Source organism: Somniosus microcephalus, unplaced genomic scaffold (assembly GCF_052327205.1).
Source record: "Somniosus microcephalus isolate GS21.2 unplaced genomic scaffold, FLI_Smic_1.0 scaffold39, whole genome shotgun sequence".
Lineage (NCBI taxonomy): Eukaryota > Metazoa > Chordata > Chondrichthyes > Squaliformes > Somniosidae > Somniosus > Somniosus microcephalus.
Window position 1 is genome coordinate 578070 of NW_028225226.1, and position 24588 is coordinate 602657.

At 46.2% G+C, this 24588-nt stretch overlaps 21 non-coding genes across 21 annotated transcripts; all 21 read right to left on the minus strand.

The window, feature by feature from the left end:
* Window positions 1-3938: 3938 nt before the first annotated feature.
* Window positions 3939-4010, minus strand: trnaq-cug (transfer RNA glutamine (anticodon CUG)). Its single transcript has one exon. It is a non-coding gene; the product is annotated as a tRNA-Gln (tRNA).
* Window positions 4011-5285: 1275 nt separating this feature from the next.
* Window positions 5286-5357, minus strand: trnaq-cug (transfer RNA glutamine (anticodon CUG)). Its single transcript has one exon. It is a non-coding gene; the product is annotated as a tRNA-Gln (tRNA).
* Window positions 5358-5963: 606 nt separating this feature from the next.
* On the minus strand, window positions 5964-6035 carry trnaq-cug (transfer RNA glutamine (anticodon CUG)). The gene has a single exon. It is a non-coding gene; the product is annotated as a tRNA-Gln (tRNA).
* A 597-nt stretch (window positions 6036-6632) lies between these two features.
* trnaq-cug (transfer RNA glutamine (anticodon CUG)) lies at window positions 6633-6704 on the minus strand. Its single transcript has one exon. It is a non-coding gene; the product is annotated as a tRNA-Gln (tRNA).
* A 1277-nt stretch (window positions 6705-7981) lies between these two features.
* On the minus strand, window positions 7982-8053 carry trnaq-cug (transfer RNA glutamine (anticodon CUG)). Its single transcript has one exon. It is a non-coding gene; the product is annotated as a tRNA-Gln (tRNA).
* A 605-nt stretch (window positions 8054-8658) lies between these two features.
* trnaq-uug (transfer RNA glutamine (anticodon UUG)) lies at window positions 8659-8730 on the minus strand. The gene has a single exon. It is a non-coding gene; the product is annotated as a tRNA-Gln (tRNA).
* Window positions 8731-10007: 1277 nt separating this feature from the next.
* Window positions 10008-10079, minus strand: trnaq-cug (transfer RNA glutamine (anticodon CUG)). Its single transcript has one exon. It is a non-coding gene; the product is annotated as a tRNA-Gln (tRNA).
* Window positions 10080-11362: 1283 nt separating this feature from the next.
* Window positions 11363-11434, minus strand: trnaq-cug (transfer RNA glutamine (anticodon CUG)). Its single transcript has one exon. It is a non-coding gene; the product is annotated as a tRNA-Gln (tRNA).
* Window positions 11435-12716: 1282 nt separating this feature from the next.
* trnaq-uug (transfer RNA glutamine (anticodon UUG)) lies at window positions 12717-12788 on the minus strand. Its single transcript has one exon. It is a non-coding gene; the product is annotated as a tRNA-Gln (tRNA).
* A 1276-nt stretch (window positions 12789-14064) lies between these two features.
* On the minus strand, window positions 14065-14136 carry trnaq-cug (transfer RNA glutamine (anticodon CUG)). Its single transcript has one exon. It is a non-coding gene; the product is annotated as a tRNA-Gln (tRNA).
* Window positions 14137-14742: 606 nt separating this feature from the next.
* Window positions 14743-14814, minus strand: trnaq-cug (transfer RNA glutamine (anticodon CUG)). The gene has a single exon. It is a non-coding gene; the product is annotated as a tRNA-Gln (tRNA).
* Window positions 14815-16095: 1281 nt separating this feature from the next.
* Window positions 16096-16167, minus strand: trnaq-uug (transfer RNA glutamine (anticodon UUG)). Its single transcript has one exon. It is a non-coding gene; the product is annotated as a tRNA-Gln (tRNA).
* Window positions 16168-18121: 1954 nt separating this feature from the next.
* On the minus strand, window positions 18122-18193 carry trnaq-cug (transfer RNA glutamine (anticodon CUG)). Its single transcript has one exon. It is a non-coding gene; the product is annotated as a tRNA-Gln (tRNA).
* Window positions 18194-18797: 604 nt separating this feature from the next.
* On the minus strand, window positions 18798-18869 carry trnaq-cug (transfer RNA glutamine (anticodon CUG)). The gene has a single exon. It is a non-coding gene; the product is annotated as a tRNA-Gln (tRNA).
* Window positions 18870-19474: 605 nt separating this feature from the next.
* On the minus strand, window positions 19475-19546 carry trnaq-uug (transfer RNA glutamine (anticodon UUG)). Its single transcript has one exon. It is a non-coding gene; the product is annotated as a tRNA-Gln (tRNA).
* A 598-nt stretch (window positions 19547-20144) lies between these two features.
* Window positions 20145-20216, minus strand: trnaq-cug (transfer RNA glutamine (anticodon CUG)). The gene has a single exon. It is a non-coding gene; the product is annotated as a tRNA-Gln (tRNA).
* Window positions 20217-20821: 605 nt separating this feature from the next.
* Window positions 20822-20893, minus strand: trnaq-cug (transfer RNA glutamine (anticodon CUG)). The gene has a single exon. It is a non-coding gene; the product is annotated as a tRNA-Gln (tRNA).
* A 605-nt stretch (window positions 20894-21498) lies between these two features.
* trnaq-uug (transfer RNA glutamine (anticodon UUG)) lies at window positions 21499-21570 on the minus strand. Its single transcript has one exon. It is a non-coding gene; the product is annotated as a tRNA-Gln (tRNA).
* Window positions 21571-22168: 598 nt separating this feature from the next.
* On the minus strand, window positions 22169-22240 carry trnaq-cug (transfer RNA glutamine (anticodon CUG)). Its single transcript has one exon. It is a non-coding gene; the product is annotated as a tRNA-Gln (tRNA).
* Window positions 22241-22845: 605 nt separating this feature from the next.
* trnaq-uug (transfer RNA glutamine (anticodon UUG)) lies at window positions 22846-22917 on the minus strand. The gene has a single exon. It is a non-coding gene; the product is annotated as a tRNA-Gln (tRNA).
* A 1276-nt stretch (window positions 22918-24193) lies between these two features.
* trnaq-cug (transfer RNA glutamine (anticodon CUG)) lies at window positions 24194-24265 on the minus strand. Its single transcript has one exon. It is a non-coding gene; the product is annotated as a tRNA-Gln (tRNA).
* Between the last annotated feature and the right edge of the window lie 323 nt (window positions 24266-24588).

Below are 24588 nucleotides of genomic sequence, written 5' to 3' on the forward strand. Positions count from 1 at the left end.
ATGGGGTCTCGGTCTACCAGAGGGAGATGGATCGCATGGTCGATGACCACCACTTGCAGGCAACCTTCCCCTACCTCGACAACGTCACCATCTGCGGTCACAACCAGCAGGATCACGACTCGAACCTCGAGAGGTTCCTGAAAACCGCAGAAAAACTCAACCTCACCTACAACGAGGACAAGTGCGTTTTCAACACCACGCGCCTCTGCATACTAGGCAGCGTGGTGGAGAATGGGGAAATCGGACCAGACCCCGACCGATTGCGCCCCCTACGGGAGCTGCCCCTGCCCAACACTCCCAAAGCCCTGAAAAGGTGCCTGGGGTTATTTTTTTATTATTCCCAATGGGTCCCCAACTACTCCGACAAAGCCCGCCCCCTCTTGAAAGCATCCTCTTTTCCGCTCTCTGCTGAGGCCCACGCCGCCTTCAAAAGCATTAAGCAGGATACTGAGCGGGCCACGCTACAGGCAGTGGACGAGAACACTCCATTTCAAGTGGAAAGTGATGCGTCTGACTTTGCCTTGGCGGCCACCCTCAACCAGGCGGGGCGGCCCGTAGCTTTCTTCTCGAGGACCCTCCAAGGGCCCGAGATCAGACACTCCGTGGAAAAGGAGGCCCAAGCCATCGTGGAGGCAGTGCGCCACTGGCGCCACTACCTAGCCGGCAAATGCTTCACCCTACTTACCGACCAGCGGTCGGTAGCGTTTATGTTCAATAACAAAACAGAGGGGGAAGATCAAAAATGATAAGATTCTTAGGTGGCGGATCGAGCTCTCCACCTTCGAGTATGACATCATTTACCGGCCAGGGGCCCTTAACGAATCCCCAGATGCCCTCTCATGAGGGATGTGTGCCAGCGCCACCGGGGATCGGCTACAGACCCTCCACAACGACCTCTGCCACCCAGGGGTCACGCGGCTGTTCCACTTCATAAAGTCCTGCAACTTACCCTACTCGATTGAGGAAGTTCGGTCTCTGACCAGGAACTGCCGCACTTGCGCTGAGTGCAAGCCTCGGTTCTACCACCCTGATAGAGCCCACTTAATCAAAGCTACACGGCCCTTTGAGCGGCTCAGCTTAGATTTCAAGGGCCCCCTCCCGTCCGTCGACCGCAATGTTTACTTCCTGAACATTGTGGACGAATACTCCCGGTTCCCATTCGCCTTCCCCTGCCCAGACATGACCAGCGCCACGGTCATTAAATGTCTCAACAGCCTGTTCTGCCTGTTCGGTATGCCGAGCTACATCCACACGGATAGGGGGGCGTCCTTCATGAGTGAAGAGCTACGCCAGTACATGCTGTCCAGGGGTATCGCCACGAGCCGTACCACCAGCTACAACCCCCGGGGTAACGGTCAAGTGGAGCGAGAGAACGGGACAGTATGGAAAGCAGTCACTCTAGCTCTAAGGACCAAGGGCCTCCCTATCTCCCGCTGGCAGGAAGTCCTCTCATATGTGCTCCATTCGATACGGTCGCTATTGTGTACTGCCACTAATGCCATGCCTCATGAACGAATGTTTAGCTTCCCCCGGAAATCCACCTCAGGCGTATCCATGCCGTCATGGCTCTCCACCCCGGGTCCGGTATTCGTGCGAAGGCATGTGAGGGGCCATAAGATGGACCCTCTCGTGGAGCCAGTGCACCTACTCCACACCAACCCCCAATACGCGTATGTCCGGCACGCCGACGGAAGGGAGGACACCGTGTCAATAAAAGATGTCGCCCCAGCCGGTAACGACAACAACCACGGCAATAGCAGCAACAACGACTACAGCAACTCTTACCCACCCACTACTCTTTCATCACCCCCGGAAGAACATCGACCAACGACACCCCCACCAACTACCCCTTCAACAACCCTGGCGGCACCCCCGGCAGAGACCCAGGAGGCCACCGGGGACACCCAGCCGACACCCGCGACACCACAACAGCCACGTCGGTCGCAGAGGACTACCAAACCCCCGAACAGACTAAATCTATAGAAGGGGTGAATGTGATTAAATATTCCATTCATCACTGCCTGTGACTGTGGTTGGTTTCAGGTTCCCCCTTACCATTGTATTGCCTGTGACTGTGGTTGGTTTCAGGTTTCTCCTGACCATTGTATTGTGTATTGGAATGTATGGAATGTGTTGTGTGTAGGGCTCCGCCCATACCTGGCCTCTATGTAAGCCAGCTCAGTCTGGCCTCACAGCCAGTACTGCAGACCTCCAGGGAAGATACCTCTCTCCACTGCGTGTTATCTTCTAAGTTAATAAAAGCCTTGTTTTGTTTCGCTAACATCGAGTCTCGGGATTATTGAGGCACATCAGTCATCATCAGCAGTGAGGTCATCAGCTGGCAGGTCAGGTGACCGCTTGAGCCACAAGGCATCACAACCCGATCTGTGACTGGATTCAGAGCCCAAACCCTGTCACAATGGCCTTTTCAAATCAACTTACTGGCTGCTGGAAAACACAGCAAGTAAACTTTGTGTTTGACCGCGAGGAGAGCGAGTGAGAGATTTACAAAACACAATCAACTCTTGTGAAGATCAGTGAGTAAAGGCTGAGAGCTCTGTGCTAGAGCAGACCGTGAGTTTATCAATTGGAGATAGGCCGAGAAATTCCTTTCCCCGAGAATGGGTGCGGGGATCGGGATGGGCTCGCAACACAGGCCCGTTCGGAGGACTGCAGGCTGTTTGCCAACTTCGTGCTGCCGACTCTACTGAGCACTGAGCACGGGGGGGTGAATAACGCCAAGGGCGCGGGTCCGATCCCCGTACGGGCCATCAGCCTAATTTTATGGTCTTTCCGAAAATATAAAATACAAACTTTAGACAGAATCTCACGGGGGATTTATTTGGATTAACATCCACTGCACCTTTGCCACCGGGGCTGAGAGACACATCTTTCTGTTTATTTGTCTTTCTGGGTTTGCTGATGAAAGTTGAACAGGCGGCCTGTTCCAGATAATGGTCACAAGCAGGTAAGAGACAGACAGAGCGGCTCTGACCCCGCGAGATGGGCAAAAGGCTTCAGTTGAGGAGAAATGCATCAATGAATTGTTCGCCCAGCACCGAGAGAGACAACATCCAGAGAAAAACACAGGAGGAAATCGATTTCAAGTGGATGCCTACCCGCACTTGGTGCCGTGCTTTCGCAAACACGTCTTTTGTGTGCTCGTCTAAAAAATGTCATTTTGTCCGAACAGTTTGCCTGTCGCGAAAGGATCTGAATTGCAAAGGAGCAGGCAGGAAAAACTGCATTGCTGTGCTTGCTGGCAGGAGGCTTGCTGCAGCTTCCCTGGTGGTCTACTGGTTTGGATTCGGCGCTCTCATCGCCGCGGCCCGGGTTCGATTCCCGGTCAGGGAACAGTGCGTTTTGGGGCTGTTTGAATTGCCCGATTTGTAGAGCCTCTCAATCGAGCTTGAGCGCACCACAGTCCGGAAGGGTCAGCGCGCTACCTGCTTCCAGCACGATTCGCTGGAACCACAGTCTCTCCCGCAATTCTCCAAACACCGATGGATTCTTTGGGCGGTTGCCCTCGGTCGGCGCCCGTTGCTCAGACTACGACCTTCCAGGACCTTCCTTTCAGGTGAGATCCCCGTGAGATGATGCCACACTGCAGGTGAGTTCAAACTTACTCGTCGCCACTGTAAAGTCTGCACCTCAATAATACACGCACTTCGGGAGAACAGTTTAACAGGTACTTTACTGAACAAGAGGCAGCTTGAAACTGAAACTACAGAAGCCTGCTAGGGCCTTTTATACAGGGGTGGTCACTGCCAGTACTGCAGGCTAAGACCAGTTATTCCCTTAAAGGTACATACACAACAGAGAACAATAAATCAACCATCATTGATTCAGGCAGCAAACGGTCCAGCAACCGTGGTTGGTACGCAGATGCCTTCACCCTGTATGTCCGAAATTTCCAGCAACTGGGACAACAAGAATTCAGGTTCCACAGAGATTTGAACTCTGATTGCTGGATTCAGAGTCCAGAGTGCTAACCATTACACCATGGAACCGTTGCTGAAGATTTCATTAGCTATTTTCTCAAAATCAACACCATTAACGTCTCCACCATTCAACTTTGTCTCGGCCTGGTCTCATCCTTAACTTCAGCTTGCCCAATTGCCCCTCTGCTAAGCCTCGGTTCTGAGCAAATCACACAGCCGCCTTGATGGATCTTGGTTCTCAAAACGCTGCTTCTTTCTCACACTGCTCAGAGCAGCTTGTATTACAGTCCTGCCTGATAAAATGTGTATAAACCTTGCAAGGCACTGCTGCACTAAAGAAAAGCAATTGTTAACTGTTTTCGAGAATACGAAGTGCAATGCCTACATTTCAAGAAGCTGTGCTTTCAATTACAACAAGTATGCCAGCCGAATGCAGCTTGCAAAGAAAATATTGAGCAATCTTCTGTGGAATCAAACGAAGCACTGAACAACACATATCTTTCTGCTCCGCTCATTTGGAACAGGGAATGAGAGGTTGAGCCTATCATCTGATGTCGAGAACAATAAACCAACCGTCATTGATCCAGGCAGCAAACGGGCCCGTAACCGTGGTTGTTATGAAGATGCCAAGCTTGCATGTCCCAAATTTCCAGCAGCTGGGACAACAAGAATTCAGGTTCCACCGAGATTTGAACTTGGATCACTGGATTCAGAGCCCAGAGTGCTTACCATTACAACATGGAACCTTTGCTGAACAGTTCCCTAGATTCTTTTCTCAAAATCAACAACATTACCATCTCCACCATTATACTTTGTCTCGGCCTGGTCTCATCCTTCACTTCAGCTTGCCCCTCTGCTAAGCTTCGGTTCTGAGCAAATCACACAGCTGCCTTGATGGCTATCGGTTCACAAATCTCAGCTTCTTTTTCACACTGCTCATGGCAGATTGCATTGCAGCCCTGCCAGGTAAAATTAGGATAATCTTTGCAAGGCACAGCTGCACGAAAGATAAGCAATTGTTAACTTTTTTCGAAGAATACGAAGTGCAATGTCTACGTTTCAAGAAGCACTGCTTTCAATTTCAGCAAGTATGCCAGCCGAATGCAGCTTGCAAAGAAAATGTTGAGCATTCTGCTGTGCAGTCAAACGAAGCACTGGACAACACACATCTTTCTCCCCCTCTTAATTGGAACTGGGAATGAGAGGTTGAGCCTATCATCTGATGTCGAGAACAATAAATCAACCGTCATTGATTCAGGCAGCAAACGGTCCCGAAACCTTGGTTGGTATGCAGATACCAAGCTTGTCTGTCCCAAATTTCAGCAGCTGGGACAACAATAATTCAGGTTCCACCGAGATTTGAACTCGGATCGCTGGATTCAGAGTCCAGAGTGCTTACCATTACACCATGGAACCTTTGCTGAACAGTTCCTTAGATTCTTTTCTCAAAATCAACAACATTACCATCTCCACCATTATACTTTGTCTCGGCCTGGTCTCATCCTTAACGTCAGCTTGCCCACTTGCCCCTCTGCTAAGCTTCGGTTCTGAGCAAATCACACAGCTGCCTTGATGGCTATCGGTTCACAAATCTCAGCTTCTTTTTCACACTGCTCATGGCAGATTGCATTGCAGCCCTGCCAGGTAAAATGAGTATAATCTTTGGAAGGCACAGCTGCACGAAAGATAAGCAATTGTTAACTTTTTTCGAAGAATACGAAGTGCAATGCCTACTTTTCAAGAAGCACAGCTTTCAATTTCAGCAAGTATGCCAGCCGAATGCAGCTTGCAAAGAAAATGTTGAGCATTCTGCTGTGCATTCAAACGAAGCCCTGGACAACACACATCTTTCTCCCCCTCTTATTTGGAACTGGGAATGAGAGGTTGAGCCTATCACCTGATGTCGAGAACAATAAATCAACCGTCATTGATTCAGGCAGCAAACGGTCCCGTAACCGTGGTTGGTATGCAGATACCAAGCTTGTATGTCCCAAATTTCAGCAGCTGGGACAACAAGAATTCAGGTTCCACCGAGATTTGAACTCGGATCGCTGGATTCAGAGCCCAGAGTGCTTACCATTACACCATGGAACCTTCGCTGAACAGTCCCTAGATTCTTTTCTCAAAATCAACAACATTACCATCTCCACCATTATACTTTGTCTCGGCCTGGTCTCATCCTTAACTTCAGCTTGCCCCTCTGCAAAGCTTCGGTTCTGAGCAAATCACACAGCTGCCTTGATGGCTATCGGTTCACAAATCTCAGCTTCTTTTTCACACTGCTCATGGCAGATTGCATTGCAGCCCTGCCAGGTAAAATGAGTATAATCTTTGCAAGGCACAGCTGCACGAAAGATAAGCAATTGTTAACTTTTTTCGAAGAATACGAAGTGCAATGTCTACGTTTCAAGAAGCACTGCTTTCAATTTCAGCAAGTATGCCAGCCGAATGCAGCTTGCAAAGAAAATGTTGAGCATTCTGCTGTGCATTCAAACGAAGCCCTGGACAACACACATCTTTCTCCCCCTCTTATTTGGAACTGGGAATGAGAGGTTGAGCCTATCACCTGATGTCGAGAACAATAAATCAACCGTCATTGATTCAGGCAGCAAACGGTCCCGTAACCGTGGTTGGTATGCAGATACCAAGCTTGTATGTCCCAAATTTCAGCAGCTGGGACAACAAGAATTCAGGTTCCACCGAGATTTGAACTCGGATCGCTGGATTCAGAGCCCAGAGTGCTTACCATTACACCATGGAACCTTCGCTGAACAGTCCCTAGATTCTTTTCTCAAAATCAACAACATTACCATCTCCACCATTATACTTTGTCTCGGCCTGGTCCCATCCTTAACGTCAGCTTGCCCACTTGCCCCTCTGCTAAGCTTCGGTTCTGAGCAAATCACACAGCTGCCTTGATGGCTATCGGTTCACAAATCTCAGCTTCTTTTTCACACTGCTCATGGCAGATTGCATTGCAGTCCTGCCAGGTAAAATGAGTATAATCTTTGCAAGGCACTGCTGCACGAAAGATAAGCAATTGTTAACTTTTTTCGAGAATACGAAGTGCAATGCCTACGTTTCAAGAAGCACTGCTTTCATTTTCAGCAAGTGTGCCAGCCGAATGCAGCTTGGAAAGGAAATGTTGAGCATTCTGCCGGGCAGTCAAACGAAGCACTGGACAACACACATCTTTCTCCTCCTCTTATTTGGAACTGGGAATGAGAAGTTGAGCCTGTCATCATCTAATGTCGAGAACAATAAACCAACCGTCATTGATCCAGGCAGCAAACAGGCCCGTAACCGTGGTTGTTATGAAGATGCCAAGCTTGCATGTCCCAAATTTCCAGCAGCTGGGACAACAAGAATTCAGGTTCCACCGAGATTTGAACTTGGATCACTGGATTCAGAGCCCAGAGTGCTTACCATTACACCATGGAACCTTCGCTGAACAGTTCCCTAGATTCTTTTCTCAAAATCAACAACATTACCATCTCCACCATTATACTTTGTCTCGGCCTGGTCTCATCCTTAACTTCAGCTTGCCCCTCTGCTAAGCTTCGGTTCTGAGCAAATCACACAGCTGCCTTGATGGCTATCGGTTCACAAATCTCAGCTTCTTTTTCACACTGCTCATGGCAGATTGCATTGCAGTCCTGCCAGGTAAAATGAGTATAATCTTTGCAAGGCACTGCTGCACGAAAGATAAGCAATTGTTAACTTTTTTCGAGAATACGAAGTGCAATGCCTACGTTTCAAGAAGCACTGCTTTCAATTTCAGCAAGCATGCCAGCCAAATGCAGCGTGGAAAGGAAATGTTGAGCATTCTGCTGTGCAGTCAAACGAAGCACTGGACAACACACATCTTTCTCCTCCTCTTATTTGGAACTGGGAATGAGAGGTTGAGCCTATCATCTGATGTCGAGAACAATAAATCAACCGTCATTGATTCAGGCAGCAAACGGTCCCGTAACCGTGGTTGGTATGCAGATACCAAGCTTGTGTGTCCCAAATTTCAGCAGCTGGGACAACAATAATTCAGGTTCCACCGAGATTTGAACTCGGATCGCTGGATTCAGAGTCCAGAGTGCTTACCATTACACCATGGAACCTTTGCTGAACAGTTTCTTAGATTCTTTTCTCAAAATCAACAACATTACCATCTCCACCATTCTACTTTGTCTCGGCCTGGTCTCATCCTTAACGTCAGCTTGCCCACTTGCCCCTCTGCTAAGCTTCGGTTCTGAGCAAATCACACAGCTGCCTTGATGGCTATCGGTTCACAAATCTCAGCTTCTTTTTCACACTGCTCATGGCAGATTGCATTGCAGTCCTGCCAGGTAAAATGAGTATAATCTTTGAAAGGCACTGCTGCACGAAAGATAAGCAATTGTTAACTTTTTTCGAGAATACGAAGTGCAATGCCTACGTTTCAAGAAGCACTGCTTTCAATTTCAGCAAGTATGCCAGCCGAATGCAGCTTGCAAAGAAAATGTTGAGCATTCTGCTGTGCAGTCAAACGAAGCCCTGGACAACACACATCTTTCTCCCCCTCTTATTTGGAACTGGGAATGAGAGGTTGAGCCGATCATCTGATGTCGATAACAATAAATCAACCGTCATTGAATCAGGCAGCAAACGGTCCCGTAACCGTGGTTGGTATGCAGATACCAAGCTTGTATGTCCCAAATTTCAGCAGCTGGGACAACAAGAATTCAGGTTCCACCGAGATTTGAACTCGGATCGCTGGATTCAAAGCCCAGAGTGCTTACCATTACACCATGGAACCTTCGCTGAACAGTTCCCTAGATTCTTTTCTCAAAATCAACAACATTACCATCTCCACCATTATACTTTGTCTCGGCCTGGTCTCATCCTTAACTTCAGCTTGCCCCTCTGCTAAGCTTCGGTTCTGAGCAAATCACACAGCTGCCTTGATGGCTATCGGTTCACAAATCTCAGCTTCTTTTTCACACTGCTCATGGCAGATTGCATTGCAGCCCTGCCAGGTAAAATGAGTATAATCTTTGCAAGGCACAGCTGCACGAAAGATAAGCAATTGTTAACTTTTTTCGAAGAATACGAAGTGCAATGTCTACGTTTCAAGAAGCACTGCTTTCAATTTCAGCAAGTATGCCAGCCGAATGCAGCTTGCAAAGAAAATGTTGAGCATTCTGCTGTGCAGTCAAACGAAGCACTGGACAACACACATCTTTCTCCCCCTCTTATTTGGAACTGGGAATGAGAGGTTGAGCCTGTCATCTGATGTCGAGAACAATAAATCAACCGTCATTGATTCAGGCAGCAAACGGTCCCGAAACCTTGGTTGGTATGCAGATACCAAGCTTGTCTGTCCCAAATTTCAGCAGCTGGGACAACAATAATTCAGGTTCCACCGAGATTTGAACTCAGATCGCTGGATTCAGAGCCCAGTAGTGCTCACCATTACACCATGGAACCATTGCTTATAAATTTATTTGAATCTTTTCTTAAAATCAACAACATTACCGTCTCCACCATTATACTTTGTCTCGGCCAGGTCTCATCCTTAACTTCAGCTTGCCCACTTGCCCCCCTGCTGAGCCTCGGTTCTGAGTAAATCACACAGCTGCCTTGATGGCTATTGGTTCACAAATCTCTGTTTCTTTTTCACACTGCTCATAGCATCTTGTATTGCAGTCCTGCCAGGTAAAATGTGAATAATCTTTGCAAGGCACTGCTGCACGATAGATAAGCAATTGTTAACTTTTTTCGAGAATACGAAGTGCAATGTCTACGTTTCAAGAAGCACTGCTTTCAATTTCAACAAGTATGCCAGCCGAATGCAGCTTGCAAAGAAAATGTTGAGCAATCTGCTGTGCAGTGAAATGAAGCACTGGACAATACACATCTTTCTCCCCCGCTTATTTGGAACTGGGAATGAGAGGTTGAGCCTATCATCTGATGTCCAGAACAATAAATCAACCGTCATCGATTCAGGCAGCAAACGGTCCCGTAACCGTGGTTGGTATGCAGATGCCAATCTTGCATGTCCCAAATTTCCAGCAGCTGGGACAACAATAATTCAGGTTCCACCGAGATTTGAACTCGGATCGCTGGATTCAGAGCCCAGAGTGCTTACCATTACACCATGGAACCTTTGCCGAACAGTTCCTTAGATTCTTTTCTCAAAATCAACAACATTACCATCTCCACCATTATACTTTGTCTCGGCCTGGTCTCATCCTTAACGTCAGCTTGCCCACTTGCCCCTCTGCTAAGCTTCGGTTCTGAGCAAATCACACAGCTGCCTTGATGGCTATCGGTTCACAAATCTCAGCTTCTTTTTCACACTGCTCATGGCAGATTCCATTGCAGCCCTGCCAGGTAAAATGAGTATAATCTTTGGAAGGCACAGCTGCACGAAAGATAAGCAATTGTTAACTTTTTTCGAAGAATACGAAGTGCAATGCCTACTTTTCAAGAAGCACTGCTTTCAATTTCAGCAAGTATGCCAGCCGAATGCAGCTTGCAAAGAAAATGTTGAGCATTCTGCTGTGCATTCAAACGAAGCCCTGGACAACACACATCTTTCTCCCCCTCTTATTTGGAACTGGGAATGAGAGGTTGAGCCTATCACCTGATGTCGAGAACAAAAAATCAACCGTCATTGATTCAGGCAGCAAACGGTCCCGTAACCGTGGTTGGTATGCAGATACCAAGCTTGTATGTCCCAAATTTCAGCAGCTGGGACAACAAGAATTCAGGTTCCACCGAGATTTGAACTCGGATTGCTGGATTCAGAGCCCAGAGTGCTTACCATTACACCATGGAACCTTCGCTGAACAGTCCCTAGATTCTTTTCTCAAAATCAACAACATTACCATCTCCACCATTATACTTTGTCTCGGCCTGGTCTCATCCTTAACGTCAGCTTGCCCACTTGCCCCTCTGCTAAGCTTCGGTTCTGAGCAAATCACACAGCTGCCTTGATGGCTATCGGTTCACAAATCTCAGCTTCTTTTTCACACTGCTCATGGCAGATTGCATTGCAGCCCTGCCAGGTAAAATGAGTATAATCTTTGCAAGGCACAGCTGCACGAAAGATAAGCAATTGTTAACTTTTTTCGAAGAATACGAAGTGCAATGTCTACGTTTCAAGAAGCACTGCTTTCAATTTCAGCAAGTATGCCAGCCGAATGCAGCTTGCAAAGAAAATGTTGAGCATTCTGCTGTGCATTCAAACGAAGCCCTGGACAACACACATCTTTCTCCCCCTCTTATTTGGAACTGGGAATGAGAAATTGAGCCTATCATCTGATGTCGAGAACAATAAATCAACCGTCATTGATTCAGGCAGCAAACGGTCCCGTAACCGTGGTTGGTATGCAGATACCAAGCTTGTATGTCCCAAATTTCAGCAGCTGGGACAACAAGAATTCAGGTTCCACCGAGATTTGAACTCGGATCGCTGGATTCAGAGCCCAGAGTGCTTACCATTACACCATGGAACCTTCGCTGAGCAGTCCCTAGATTTTTTTCTCAAAATCAACAACATTACCATCTCCACCATTATACTTTGTCTCGGCCTGGTCTCATCCTTAACGTCAGCTTGCCCACTTGCCCCTCTGCTAAGCTTCGGTTCTGAGCAAATCACACAGCTGCCTTGATGGCTATCGGTTCACAAATCTCAGCTTCTTTTTCACACTGCTCATGGCAGATTGCATTGCAGTCCTGCCAGGTAAAATGAGTATAATCTTTGCAAGGCACTGCTGCACGAAAGATAAGCAATTGTTAACTTTTTTCGAGAATACGAAGAGCAATGCCTACGTTTCAAGAAGCACTGCTTTCAATTTCAGCAAGTATGCCAGCCAAATGCAGCGTGGAAAGGAAATGTTGAGCATTCTGCTGTGCAGTCAAACGAAGCACTGGACAACACACATCTTTCTCCTCCTCTTATTTGGAACTGGGAATGAGAGGTTGAGCCTATCATCTGATGTCGAGAACAATAAATCAACCGTCATTGATTCAGGCAGCAAACGGTCCCGTAACCCGTGGTTGGTATGCAGATACCAAGCTTGTGTGTCCCAAATTTCAGCAGCTGGGACAACAATAATTCAGGTTCCACCGAGATTTGAACTCGGATCGCTGGACTCAGAGTCCAGAGTGCTTACCATTACACCATGGAACCTTTGCTGAACAGTTCCTTAGATTCTTTTCTCAAAATCAACAACATTACCATCTCCACCATTCTACTTTGTCTCGGCTTGGTCTCATCCTTAACGTCAGCTTGCCCACTTGCCCCTCTGCTAAGCTTCGGTTCTGAGCAAATCACACAGCTGCCTTGATGGCTATCGGTTCACAAATCTCAGCTTCTTTTTCACACTGCTCATGGCAGATTGCATTGCAGTTCTGCCAGGTAAAATGAGTATAATCTTTGAAAGGCACTGCTGCACGAAAGATAAGCAATTGTTAACTTTTTTCGAGAATACGAAGTGCAATGCCTACGTTTCAAGAAGCACTGCTTTCAATTTCAGCAAGTATGCCAGCCGAATGCAGCTTGCAAAGAAAATGTTGAGCATTCTGCTGTGCAGTAAAACGAAGCCCTGGACAACACACATCTTTCTCCCCCTCTTATTTGGAACTGGGAATGAGAGATTGAGCCGATCATCTGATGTCGATAACAATAAATCAACCGTCATTGAATCAGGCAGCAAACGGTCCCGTAACCGTGGTTGGTATGCAGATACCAAGCTTGTATGTCCCAAATTTCAGCAGCTGGGACAACAAGAATTCAGGTTCCACCGAGATTTGAACTCGGATCGCTGGATTCAAAGCCCAGAGTGCTTACCATTACACCATGGAACCTTTGCTGAACAGTTCCCTAGATTCTTTTCTCAAAATCAACAACATTACCATCTCCACCATTATACTTTGTCTCGGCCTGGTCTCATCCTTCACTTCAGCTTGCCCCTCTGCTAAGCATCGGTTCTGAGCAAATCACACAGCTGCCTTGATGGCTATCGGTTCACAAATCTCAGCTTCTTTTTCACACTGCTCATGGCAGATTGCATTGCAGCCCTGCCAGGTAAAATGAGTATAATCTTTGCAAGGCACAGCTGCACGAAAGATAAGCAATTGTTAACTTTTTTCGAAGAATACGAAGTGCAATGTCTACGTTTCAAGAAGCACTGCTTTCAATTTCAGCAAGTATGCCAGCCGAATGCAGCTTGCAAAGAAAATGTTGAGCATTCTGCTGTGCAGTCAAACGAAGCACTGGACAACACACATCTTTCTCCCCCTCTTACTTGGAACTGGGAATGAGAGGTTGAGCCTATCATCTGATGTCGAGAACAATAAATCAACCGTCATTGATTCAGGCAGCAAACGGTCCCGAAACCTTGGTTGGTATGCAGATACCAAGCTTGTCTGTCCCAAATTTCAGCAGCTGGGACAACAATAATTCAGGTTCCACCGAAATTTGAACTCGGATCGCTGGATTCAGAGCCCAGAGTGCTCACCATTACACCATGGAACCATTGCTGATAAATTTATTTGAATCTTTTCTTAAAATCAACAACATTACTGTCTCCACCATTATACTTTGTCTCGGCCAGGTCTCATCCTTAACTTCAGCTTGCCCACTTGCCCCCCTGCTGAGCCTCGGTTCTGAGTAAATCACACAGCTGCCTTGATGGCTATTGGTTCACAAATCTCTGTTTCTTTTTCACACTGCTCATAGCATCTTGTATTGCAGTCCTGCCAGGTAAAATGTGAATAATCTTTGCAAGGCACTGCTGCACGATAGATAAGCAATTGTTAACTTTTTTCGAGAATACGAAGTGCAATGTCTACGTTTCAAGAAGCACTGCTTTCAATTTCAACAAGTATGCCAGCCGAATGCAGCTTGCAAAGAAAATGTTGAGCAATCTGCTGTGCAGTGAAATGAAGCACTGGACAATACACATCTTTCTCCCCCGCTTATTTGGAACTGGGAATGAGAGGTTGAGCCTATCATCTGATGTCCAGAACAATAAATCAACCGTCATCGATTCAGGCAGCAAACGGTCCCGTAACCGTGGTTGGTATGCAGATGCCAATCTTGCATGTCCCAAATTTCCAGCAGCTGGGACAACAATAATTCAGGTTCCACCGAGATTTGAACTCGGATCGCTGGATTCAGAGTCCAGAGTGCTTACCATTACACCATGGAACCTTTGCTGAACAGATCCTTAGATTCTTTTCTCAAAATCAACAACATTACCATCTCCACCATTATACTTTGTCTCGGCCTGGTCTCATCCTTAACGTCAGCTTGCCCACTTGCCCCTCTGCTGAGCTTCGGTTCTGAGCAAATCACACAGCTGCCTTGATGGCTATCGGTTCACAAATCTCAGCTTCTTTTTCACACTGCTCATGGCAGATTGCATTGCAGCCCTGCCAGGTAAAATGAGTATAATCTTTGGAAGGCACAGCTGCACGAAAGATAAGCAATTGTTAACTTTTTTCGAAGAATACGAAGTGCAATGCCTACTTTTCAAGAAGCACTGCTTTCAATTTCAGCAAGTATGCCAGCCGAATGCAGCTTGCAAAGAAAATGTTGAGCATTCTGCTGTGCATTCAAACGAAGCCCTGGACAACACACATCTTTCTCCCCCTCTTATTTGGAACTGGGAATGAGAGGTTGAGCCTATCACCTGATGTCGAGAACAATAAATCAACCGTCATTGATTCAGGCAGCAAACGGTCCCGTAACCGTGGTTGGTATGCAGATACCAAGCTTGTATGTCCCAAATTTCAGCAGCTGGGACAACAAGAATTCAGGTTCCACCGAGATTTGAACTCGGATCGCTGGATTCAGAGTCCAGAGTGCTTACCATTACACCATGGAACCTTCGCTAAACAGTCCCTAGATTCTTTTCTCAAAATCAACAACATTACCATCTCCACCATTATACTTTGTCTCGGCCTGGTCTCATCCTTAACGTCAGCTTGCCCACTTGCCCCTCTGCTAAGCTTCGGTTCTGAGCAAATCACACAGCTGCCTTGATGGCTGTCGGTTCACAAATCTCAGCTTCTTTTTCACACTGCTCATGCCAGATTGCATTGCAGCCCTGCCAGGTAAAATGAGTATAATCTTTGCAAGGCACAGCTGCACGAAAGATAAGCAATTGTTAACTTTTTCGAAGAATACGAAGTGCAATGTCTACGTTTCAAGAAGCACTGCTTTCAATTTCAGCAAGTATGCCAGCCGAATGCAGCTTGCAAAGAAAATGTTGAGCATTCTGCTGTGCATTCAAACGAAGCCCTGGACAACACACATCTTTCTCCCCCTCTTATTTGGAACTGGGAATGAGAGGTTGAGCCTATCACCTGATGTCGAGAACAATAAATCAACCGTCATTGATTCAGGCAACAAACGGTCCCGTAACCGTGGTTGGTATGCAGATACCAAGCTTGTATGTCCCAAATTTCAGCAGCTGGGACAACAATAATTCAGGTTCCACCGAGATTTGAACTCGGATCGCTGGATTCAGAGGCCAGAGTGCTTACCATTACACCATGGAACCTTTGCTGAGCAGTTCCTTAGATTCTTTTCTCAAAATCAACAACATTATCATCTCCACCATTCTACTTTGTCTCGGCCTGGTCTCATCCTTAACGTCAGCTTGCCCACTTGCCCCTCTGCTAAGCTTCGGTTCTGAGCAAATCACACAGCTGCCTTGATGGCTATCGGTTCACAAATCTCAGCTTCTTTTTCACACTGCTCATGGCAGATTGCATTGCAGTCCTGCCAGGTAAAATGAGTATAATCTTTGAAAGGCACTGCTGCACGAAAGATAAGCAATTGTTAACTTTTTTCGAGAATACGAAGTGCAATGCCTACGTTTCAAGAAGCACTGCTTTCAATTTCAGCAAGTATGCCAGCCGAATGCAGCTTGCAAAGAAAATGTTGAGCATTCTGCTGTGCAGTCAAACGAAGCCCTGGACAACACACATCTTTCTCCCCCTCTTATTTGGAACTGGGAATGAGAGGTTGAGCCGATCATCTGATGTCGATAACAATAAATCAACCGTCATTGAATCAGGCAGCAAACGGTCCCGTAACCGTGGTTGGTATGCAGATACCAAGCTTGTATGTCCCAAATTTCAGCAGCTGGGACAACAAGAATTCAGGTTCCACCGAGATTTGAACTCGGATCGCTGGATTCAAAGCCCAGAGTGCTTACCATTACACCATGGAACCTTCGCTAAACAGTTCCCTAGATTCTTTTCTCAAAATCAACAACATTACCATCTCCACCATTATACTTTGTCTCGGCCTGGTCTCATCCTTAACTTCAGCTTGCCCCTCTGCTAAGCTTCGGTTCTGAGCAAATCACACAGCTGCCTTGATGGCTATCGGTTCACAAATCTCAGCTTCTTTTTCACACTGCTCATGGCAGATTGCATTGCAGCCCTGCCAGGTAAAATGAGTATAATCTTTGCAAGGCACAGCTGCACGAAAGATAAGCAATTGTTAACTTTTTTCGAAGAATACGAAGTGCAATGTCTACGTTTCAAGAAGCACTGCTTTCAATTTCAGCAAGTATGCCAGCCGAATGCAGCTTGCAAAGAAAATGTTGAGCGTTCTGCTGTGCAGTCAAACGAAGCACTGGACAACACACATCTTTCTCCCCCTCTTATTTGGAACTGGGAATGAGAGGTTGAGCCTATCATCTGATGTCGAGAACAATAAATCAACCGTCATTGATTCAGGCAGCAAACGTTCCCGAAACCTTGGTTGGTATGCAGATACCAAGCTTGTCTGTCCCAAATTTCAGCAGCTGGGACAACAATAATTCAGGTTCCACCGAGATTTGAACTCGGATGGCTGGATTCAGAGCCCAGAGTGCTCACCATTACACCATGGAACCATTGCTGATAAATTTATTTGAATCTTTTCTTAAAATCAACAACATTACCGTCTCCACCATTATACTTTGTCTCGGCCAGGTCTCATCCTTAACTTCAGCTTGCCCACTTGCCCCCCTGCTGAGCCTCGGTTCTGAGTAAATCACACAGCTGCCTTGATGGCTATTGGTTCACAAATCTCTGTTTCTTTTTCACACTGCTCATAGCATCTTGTATTGCAGTCCTGCCAGGTAAAATGTGAATAATCTTTGCAAGGCACTGCTGCACGATAGATAAGCAATTGTTAACTTTTTTCGAGAATACGAAGTGCAATGTCTACGTTTCAAGAAGCACTGCTTTCAATTTCAACAAGTATGCCAGCCGAATGCAGCTTGCAAAGAAAATGTTGAGCAATCTGCTGTGCAGTGAAATGAAGCACTGGACAATACACATCTTTCTCCCCCGCTTATTTGGAACTGGGAATGAGAGGTTGAGCCTATCATCTGATGTCCAGAACAATAAATCAACCGTCATCGATTCAGGCAGCAAACGGTCCCGTAACCGTGGTTGGTATGCAGATGCCAATCTTGCATGTCCCAAATTTCCAGCAGCTGGGACAACAATAATTCAAGTTCCACCGAGATTTAAACTCGGATCGCTGGATTCAGAGTCCAGAGTGCTTACCATTACACCATGGAACCTTTGCTGAACAGTTCCTTAGATTCTTTTCTCAAAATCAACAACATTACCATCTCCACCATTATACTTTGTCTCGGCCTGGTCTCATCCTTAACGTCAGCTTGCCCACTTGCCCCTCTGCTAAGCTTCGGTTCTGAGCAAATCACACAGCTGCCTTGATGGCTATCGGTTCACAAATCTCAGCTTCTTTTTCACACTGCTCATGGCAGATTGCATTGCAGCCCTGCCAGGTAAAATGAGTATAATCTTTGCAAGGCACAGCTGCACGAAAGATAAGCAATTGTTAACTTTTTTCGAAGAATACGAAGTGCAATGTCTACGTTTCAAGAAGCACTGCTTTCAATTTCAGCAAGTATGCCAGCCGAATGCAGCTTGCAAAGAAAATGTTGAGCATTCTGCTGTGCATTCAAACGAAGCCCTGGACAACACACATCTTTCTCCCCCTCTTATTTGGAACTGGGAATGAGAGGTTGAGCCTATCACCTGATGTCGAGAACAATAAATCAACCATCATTGATTCAGGCAGCAAACGGTCCCGTAACCGTGGTTGGTATGCAGATACCAAGCTTGTATGTCCCAAATTTCAGCAGCTGGGACAACAAGAATTCAGGTTCCACCGAGATTTGAACTCGGATCGCTGGATTCAGAGCCCAGAGTGCTTACCATTACACCATGGAACCTTCGCTGAACAGTCCCTAGATTCTTTTCTCAAAATCAACAACATTACCATCTCCACCACTTTACTTTGTCTCGGCCTGGTCTCATCCTTAACGTCAGCTTGCCCACTTGCCCCTCTGCTAAGCTTCGGTTCTGAGCAAATCACACAGCTGCCTTGATGGCTATCGGTTCACAAATCTCAGCTTCTTTTTCACACTGCTCATGGCAGATTGCATTGCAGTCCTGCCAGGTAAAATGAGTATAATCTTTGCAAGGCACTGCTGCACGAAAGATAAGCAATTGTTAACTTTTTTCGAGAATACGAAGTGCAATGCCTACGTTTCAAGAAGCACTGCTTTCAATTTCAGCAAGTATGCCAGCCAAATGCAGCGTGGAAAGGAAATGTTGAGCATTCTGCTGTGCAGTCAAACGAAGCACTGGACAACACACATCTTTCTCCTCCTCTTATTTGGAACTGGGAATGAGAGGTTGAGCCTATCATCTGATGTCGAGAACAATAAATCAACCGTCATTGATTCAGGCAGCAAACGGTCCCGTAACCGTGGTTGGTATGCAGATACCAAGCTTGTGTGTCCCAAATTTCAGCAGCTGGGACAACAATAATTCAGGTTCCACCGAGATTTGAACTCGGATCGCTGGATTCAGAGTCCAGAGTGCTTACCATTACACCATGGAACCTTTGCTGAACAGTTCCTTAGATTCTTTTCTCAAAATCAACAACATTACCATCTCCACCATTCTACTTTGTCTCGGCCTGGTCTCATCCTTAACGTCAGCTTGCCCACTTGCCCCTCTGCTTAGCTTCGGTTCTGAGCAAATCACACAGCTGCCTTGATGGCTATCGGTTCACAAATCTCAGCTTCTTTTTCACACTGCTCATGGCAGATTGCATTGCAGTCCTGCCAGGTAAAATGAGTATAATCTTTGAAAGGCACTGCTGCACGAAAGATAAGCAATTGTTAACTTTTTTCGAGAATACGAAGTGCAATGCCTACGTTTCAAGAAGCACTGCTTTCAATTTCAGCAAGTATGCCAGCCGAATGCAGCTTGCAAAGAAAATGTTGAGCATTCTGCTGTGCAGTCAAACGAAGCCCTGGACAACACACATCTTTCTCCCCCTCTTATTTGGAACTGGGAATGAGAGGTTGAGCCGATCATCTGATGTCGATAACAATAAATCAACCGTCATTGATTCAGGCAGCAAACGGTCCCGTAACCGTGGTTGGTATGCAGATACCAAGCTTGTATGTCCCAAATTTCAGCAGCTGGGACAACAAGAATTCAGGTTCCACCGAGATTTGAACTCAGATCGCTGGATTCAAAGCCCAGAGTGCTTACCATTACACCATGGAACCTTCGCTGAACAGTTCCCTAGATTCTTTTCTCAAAATCAACAACATTACCATCTCCACCATTATACTTTGTCTCGGCCTGGTCTCATCCTTAACTTCAGCTTGCCCCTCTGCTAAGCTTCGGTTCTGAGCAAATCACACAGCTGCCTTGATGGCTATCGGTTCACAAATCTCAGCTTCTTTTTCACACTGCTCATGGCAGATTGCATTGCAGCCCTGCCAGGTAAAATGAGTATAATCTTTGCAAGGCACAGTTGCACGAAAGATAAGCAATTGTTAACTTTTTTCGAAGAATACGAAGTGCAATGTCTACGTTTCAAGAAGCACTGCTTTCAATTTCAGCAAGTATGCCAGCCGAATGCAGCTTGCAAAGAAAATGTTGAGCTTTCTGCTGTGCAGTCAAACGAAGCACTGGACAACACACATCTTTCTCCCCCTCTTATTTGGAACTGGGAATGAGAGGTTGAGCCTATCATCTGATGTCGAGAACAATAAATCAACCGTCATTGATTCAGGCAGCAAGCGGTCCCGTAACCGTGGTTGGTATGCAGATACCAAGCTTGTGTGTCCCAAATTTCAGCAGCTGGGACAACAATAATTCAGGTTCCACCGAGATTTGAACTCGGATCGCTGGATTCAGAGTCCAGAGTGCTTACCATTACACCATGGAACCTTTGCTGAACAGTTCCTTAGATTCTTTTCTCAAAATCAACAACATTACCATCTCCACCATTCTACTTTGTCTCGGCCTGGTCTCATCCTTAACGTCAGCTTGCCCACTTGCCCCTCTGCTAAGCTTCGGTTCTGAGCAAATCACACAGCTGCCTTGATGGCTATCGGTTCACAAATCTCAGCTTCTTTTTCACACTGCTCATGGCAGATTGCATTGCAGTCCTGCCAGGTAAAATGAGTATAATCTTTGAAAGGCACTGCTGCACGAAAGATAAGCAATTGTTAACTTTTTTCGAGAATACGAAGTGCAATGCCTACGTTTCAAGAAGCACTGCTTTCAATTTCAGCAAGTATGCCAGCCGAATGCAGCTTGCAAAGAAAATGTTGAGCATTCTGCTGTGCAGTCAAACGAAGCCCTGGACAACACACATCTTTCTCCTCCTCTTATTTGGAACTGGGAATGAGAGTTTGAGCCTATCATCTGATGTCGAGAACAATAAATCAACCGTCATTGATTCAGGCAGCAAACGGTCCCGTAACCGTGGTTGGTATGCAGATACCAAGCTTGTGTGTCCCAAATTTCAGCAGCTGGGACAACAATAATTCAGGTTCCACCGAGATTTGAACTCGGATCGCTGGATTCAGAGTCCAGAGTGCTTACCATTACACCATGGAACCTTTGCTGAACAGTTCCTTAGATTCTTTTCTCAAAATCAACAACATTACCATCTCCACCATTCTACTTTGTCTCGGCCTGGTCTCATCCTTAACGTCAGCTTGCCCACTTGCCCCTCTGCTTAGCTTCGGTTCTGAGCAAATCACACAGCTGCCTTGATGGCTATCGGTTCACAAATCTCAGCTTCTTTTTCACACTGCTCATGGCAGATTGCATTGCAGTCCTGCCAGGTAAAATGAGTATAATCTTTGAAAGGCACTGCTGCACGAAAGATAAGCAATTGTTAACTTTTTTCGAGAATACGAAGTGCAATGCCTACGTTTCAAGAAGCACTGCTTTCAATTTCAGCAAGTATGCCAGCCGAATGCAGCTTGCAAAGAAAATGTTGAGCATTCTGCTGTGCAGTCAAACGAAGCCCTGGACAACACACATCTTTCTCCCCCTCTTATTTGGAACTGGGAATGAGAGGTTGAGCCGATCATCTGATGTCGATAACAATAAATCAACCGTCATTGATTCAGGCAGCAAACGGTCCCGTAACCGTGGTTGGTATGCAGATACCAAGCTTGTATGTCCCAAATTTCAGCAGCTGGGACAACAAGAATTCAGGTTCCACCGAGATTTGAACTCAGATCGCTGGATTCAAAGCCCAGAGTGCTTACCATTACACCATGGAACCTTCGCTGAACAGTTCCCTAGATTCTTTTCTCAAAATCAACAACATTACCATCTCCACCATTATACTTTGTCTCGGCCTGGTCTCATCCTTAACTTCAGCTTGCCCCTCTGCTAAGCTTCGGTTCTGAGCAAATCACACAGCTGCCTTGATGGCTATCGGTTCACAAATCTCAGCTTCTTTTTCACACTGCTCATGGCAGATTGCATTGCAGCCCTGCCAGGTAAAATGAGTATAATCTTTGCAAGGCACAGTTGCACGAAAGATAAGCAATTGTTAACTTTTTTCGAAGAATACGAAGTGCAATGTCTACGTTTCAAGAAGCACTGCTTTCAATTTCAGCAAGTATGCCAGCCGAATGCAGCTTGCAAAGAAAATGTTGAGCTTTCTGCTGTGCAGTCAAACGAAGCACTGGACAACACACATCTTTCTCCCCCTCTTATTTGGAACTGGGAATGAGAGGTTGAGCCTATCATCTGATGTCGAGAACAATAAATCAACCGTCATTGATTCAGGCAGCAAGCGGTCCCGTAACCGTGGTTGGTATGCAGATACCAAGCTTGTGTGTCCCAAATTTCAGCAGCTGGGACAACAATAATTCAGGTTCCACCGAGATTTGAACTCGGATCGCTGGATTCAGAGTCCAGAGTGCTTACCATTACACCATGGAACCTTTGCTGAACAGTTCCTTAGATTCTTTTCTCAAAATCAACAACATTACCATCTCCACCATTCTACTTTGTCTCGGCCTGGTCTCATCCTTAACGTCAGCTTGCCCACTTGCCCCTCTGCTAAGCTTCGGTTCTGAGCAAATCACACAGCTGCCTTGATGGCTATCGGTTCACAAATCTCAGCTTCTTTTTCACACTGCTCATGGCAGATTGCATTGCAGTCCTGCCAGGTAAAATGAGTATAATCTTTGAAAGGCACTGCTGCACGAAAGATAAGCAATTGTTAACTTTTTTCGAGAATACGAAGTGCAATGCCTACGTTTCAAGAAGCACTGCTTTCAATTTCAGCAAGTATGCCAGCCGAATGCAGCTTGCAAAGAAAATGTTGAGCATTCTGCTGTGCAGTCAAACGAAGCCCTGGACAACACACATCTTTCTCCGCCTCTTATTTGGAACTGGGAATGAGAGGTTGAGCCGATCATCTGATGTCGATAACAATAAATCAACCGTCATTGATTCAGGCAGCAAACGGTCCCGTAACCGTGGTTGGTATGCAGATACCAAGCTTGTATGTCCCAAATTTCAGCAGCTGGGACAACAAGAATTCAGGTTCCACCGAGATTTGAACTCGGATCGCTGGATTCAAAGCCCAGAGTGCTTACCATTACACCATGGAACCTTCGCTGAACAGTTCCCTAGATTCTTTTCTTAAAATCAACAACATTACCATCTCCACCATTATACTTTGTCTCGGCCTGGTCTCATCCTTAACTTCAGCTTGCCCCTCTGCTAAGCTTCGGTTCTGAGCAAATCACACAGCTGCCTTGATGGCTATCGGTTCACAAATCTCAGCTTCTTTTTCACACTGCTCATGGCAGATTGCATTGCAGCCCTGCCAGGTAAAATGAGTATAATCTTTGCAAGGCACAGCTGCACGAAAGATAAGCAATTGTTAACTTTTTTCGAAGAATACGAAGTGCAATGTCTACGTTTCAAGAAGCACTGCTTTCAATTTCAGCAAGTATGCCAGCCGAATGCAGCTTGCAAAGAAAATGTTGAGCATTCTGCTGTGCAGTCAAACGAAGCACTGGACAACACACATCTTTCTCCCCCTCTTATTTGGAACTGGGAATGAGAGGTTGAGCCTATCATCTGATGTCGAGAACAATAAATCAACCGTCATTGATTCAGGCAGCAAACGGTCCCGAAACCTTGGTTGGTATGCAGATACCAAGCTTGTCTGTCCCAAATTTCAGCAGCTGGGACAACAATAATTCAGGTTCCACCGAAATTTGAACTCGGATCGCTGGATTCAGAGCCCAGAGTGCTCACCATTACACCATGGAACCATTGCTGATAAATTTATTTGAATCTTTTCTTAAAATCAACAACATTACTGTCTCCACCATTATACTTTGTCTCGGCCAGGTCTCATCCTTAACTTCAGCTTGCCCACTTGCCCCCCTGCTGAGCCTCGGTTCTGAGTAAATCACACAGCTGCCTTGATGGCTATTGGTTCACAAATCTCTGTTTCTTTTTCACACTGCTCATAGCATCTTGTATTGCAGTCCTGCCAGGTAAAATGTGAATAATCTTTGCAAGGCACTGCTGCACGATAGATAAGCAATTGTTAACTTTTTTCGAGAATACGAAGTGCAATGTCTACGTTTCAAGAAGCACTGCTTTCAATTTCAACAAGTATGCCAGCCGAATGCAGCTTGCAAAGAAAATGTTGAGCAATCTGCTGTGCAGTGAAATGAAGCACTGGACAATACACATCTTTCTCCCCCGCTTATTTGGAACTGGGAATGAGAGGTTGAGCCTATCATCTGATGTCCAGAACAATAAATCAACCGTCATCGATTCAGGCAGCAAACGGTCCCGTAACCGTGGTTGGTATGCAGATGCCAATCTTGCATGTCCCAAATTTCCAGCAGCTGGGACAACAATAATTCAGGTTCCACCGAGATTTGAACTCGGATCGCTGGATTCAGAGTCCAGAGTGCTTACCATTACACCATGGAACCTTTGCTGAACAGATCCTTAGATTCTTTTCTCAAAATCAACAACATTACCATCTCCACCATTATACTTTGTCTCGGCCTGGTCTCATCCTTAACGTCAGCTTGCCCACTTGCCCCTCTGCTAAGCTTCGGTTCTGAGCAAATCACACAGCTGCCTTGATGGCTATCGGTTCACAAATCTCAGCTTCTTTTTCACACTGCTCATGGCAGATTGCATTGCAGCCCTGCCAGGTAAAATGAGTATAATCTTTGGAAGGCACAGCTGCACGAAAGATAAGCAATTGTTAACTTTTTTCGAAGAATACGAAGTGCAATGCCTACTTTTC